Source organism: Haliotis asinina, chromosome 2 (genome assembly GCF_037392515.1).
Source record: "Haliotis asinina isolate JCU_RB_2024 chromosome 2, JCU_Hal_asi_v2, whole genome shotgun sequence".
NCBI classification, from domain to species: Eukaryota; Metazoa; Mollusca; class Gastropoda; order Lepetellida; family Haliotidae; genus Haliotis; species Haliotis asinina.
This window is the reverse complement of record NC_090281.1, coordinates 77,982,808-77,986,108: the sequence shown is the minus strand read 5'-3', so window position 1 is coordinate 77,986,108 and position 3,301 is coordinate 77,982,808.

The window sequence follows — 3,301 nt, the reverse complement described above, 5'->3', positions numbered from 1 at the left end:
CGGTCGTAAATGTTGCTTCCACGTTATCACAAATCACTGTTTGCGTGATGGGGAGAACTTGCGTCGCCTCTTTTCTCAATAATCTGAATACATGTATGTAGCATGACACCGGCAGATACCCGAAAAAGAAATGTTTTCCCTAACTGTAAAGTAATATTATGTGGGGATGAATGACACATACTTTTATCTTGGCCCGCTTATGATGATACATACTGCCATCTTTCACAATAATCTCTCTGGTTATCAGAATGAGGGTAACATATGTCATATTTGGCTCCTCACACTGAAGACTTGCACATGTGTGAATTCCATTACTGGTTTACCTAGCTTGATATTGGAAATTGCTAAAAACGGCTAAAACCAATTCAACACTTGTGAGTCCTTACTTTGTTTGGCATAACGTTACTTAATATGATGAGACTGTGTTTCTGTGCGATTCTTGAAAGTTGTACTGACATTAAGTGGAGTAGACACGTGGCTGAGGATTTTGTTCAGTGCGACTGTCCAAGTTCGAGTCCTAATAGGGTAGTGTTGTTATCGCTCGATTTGATAGTGAACGAATGCTGCTAAAAGCGTACAGTTAATCACTCACTCATACATAAACAGTCAAGCCTTGACAAGCGGTAGCTATATACAACTGGAGGCAACCTCTATGTATCCCGAGACAAGACGCGCTGTCATATTATAATTGTGCACTTGCCATGACAACCGTGTTAATAGCAGAATTGACGTTCTGAAAGATGTTATATCGTCGACTCTTTAACCTGATCTCATACCGTCTAACAGGAAATAATATCATACTCGCGATATTTTCTTCGGTAATTTGTTCCAAAATTATGATTTTTTCCGATTCGCCTATATGATTTGAAGATCATATATCATATATTCCTTTGAATGGCATCCCATTGTATTCATGACAACCCATTACCAAAAGTTGGTACTTTGTATTTAAATCAGCAATGTTAAATAATGTCTGTTCAACAGCAACAGCTCCGATCCATGCTTTACATAGTATCAAAGATAACAAACATGTCAAAGATACAGTTAGATTGTCATTAAAATCACACCACATAACAGACACCTACTAAATGTATAATCTTAATATTCTAGATGACATTCTGGTGCGTTACTGATTTTGTTTTCAATCTACAGTCGTACGACTTTGCACACCAGTACATTGTAAAAGATATGACACACCGATCGGAAAGGCGTACTGGTATCTTACACACAACTATATGAAGTATTACCTCTTGATTGTAGTAGGTATTGTAATTTCCGTTTCTTTTTTAAGCTTACTTGGGTTCGAAATATGAATACATGTCTTTCCATATTTCGGGGTGAAGAGACATTTGCTATTTTGTAATTTTTCAAATGTTGTCATGGCTTAATAACTTGCATGTCATTCAGGATATCAAGGATATGTATTTGAACACTTTTTACATGGTGATGTTACTAGTGTTAAAACAAAATGATCACAGGAGTAGATATAAATTTCATTCTACAGCACAGACAATAGAAACTATGTCAAAACAATGGTAAAACAATGCGGTAATTAGCTAAAACAATAGCCCATGACCCACATCCCTCATCCCTCATCCCTCATTTCGTGCTCCAATTAGCAAAGACAATGAAACCAGTGACCGTAAATCCCCCATCCCTCATTTATCCCTCATCCCTCATCCCTCATCCCTCATTTGGCCCACATTTCATCCCAAAAATAGCTACACGTGACAGTCATTATCTAATCATATCAATTTCATTAAGCCTAGTGATACATAATATCACCATGATGAAAAGAAGTTAATGATGTTTAAGGAGAAATTATCAATGGATGTTTCACGCTATAGTTGATGGTTATTTGTTACAAAACGATTGGAATGCTGTCTATTCAAATAAGTTGTTTATACAGAACAGTCACGACAGGGTGGCATGACCGGTTGATACCCAGTGCACGGTGTACTCTATATATAGAATCAACAAACCAGGGGTAGCATGACTGGATGATGAAACTTAAACCTTTGAATAGTGCCATGTCATGATTAGTCATCCCTTTCACATTCTTTTTTTAAAAAACACACGTTCCACTACGTCTATAAATCTACCAATGAGCGATGGTGATTATTGTGTGTTGTCCAATGACATACAGTAGTTTGAATTCACCAATAGATGTGCGCATGCTCGCATCCATCACTGCTTACAGCAATGTTATTCCAACTGAGTACAAGCAACAGACAAGGTGTGTCTTTGCTGAACAGACATCATGGGAACAAGAGTTACAGATCGGTTCGTATTCTTTTATACAAAATCTTCCCCATTTAGCCAGCACTATCCTGTTAGGATTGAAGTTGATGGTAAAATCTTCAACTGTGCTGAGCAGTATTATATGTACATGAAGGCAATGACGTTTGGCGATGTGGTTACAGCTGAACACATTTTAAGAGCCTCTTCTGCTGTTATGCAGAAGAGATTAAGAAGATGTGTGAAAAACTTTATTCAACACAAATGGGATGTTGTGAGTTACCATGTTGTGAAGAAAGTTACCCTGGCTAAGTTTACTCAGTCTTCCACTCTTCGACATGCATTAATGAACACCTCCACAAAAATATTAGCTGAAGCCAGTCCATATGATAGACGGTGGGGTGTTGGACTCTCTCTTCACGGTCCCAAGCTATTAAATCCATCTAACTGGAAGGGACAAAACTGGTTGGGGAAAGCTTTGATGGAGGTCAGACAAGAGCTTATGGACAAAGTTGTTGAGAGTGAAAAGTGTTAAATTCTTGTTTACAGTCAACTGAATGGTAAAGCAGCTTTCTATTCCTGGAAGCAAGTTCTACAATCATCACACACCTTGCACGAAACAGTTGTCATGCAATCTAACGAATGGTTTCAAGATCGCAGTGAATGTGTCAAGGATGCTAAGAGAAAGTTTCAAGATGATTCTAGGTCAACGAAAAGAATCATCATCAAGAAGACAAGAAAACTGTTCTTGTGTGTCGACGAAGTTGATAGTGGAAATCACATAAAGCATGCGGAAAATCTTCTCACTTTGTGTTACACTTTGGAACTGGCTAAGATTCTTAGACGGTTATCCTGTGATTTGTGTTTTGGATGTATGTTTGAACCTGAGGGAGAACTGGTGCACACGTGTAAGCACATGCTAGAACAGGATCACGTTGATGGTCTTTTCATGACGGCCATGAGTGAAATAAATGATGAACACGTGATTGATAAATGGTTGGAAGTATTTAGTGATGACACATCTCTGAATTACGTGAACATAGTTTCATACCGCTGCAAAGAC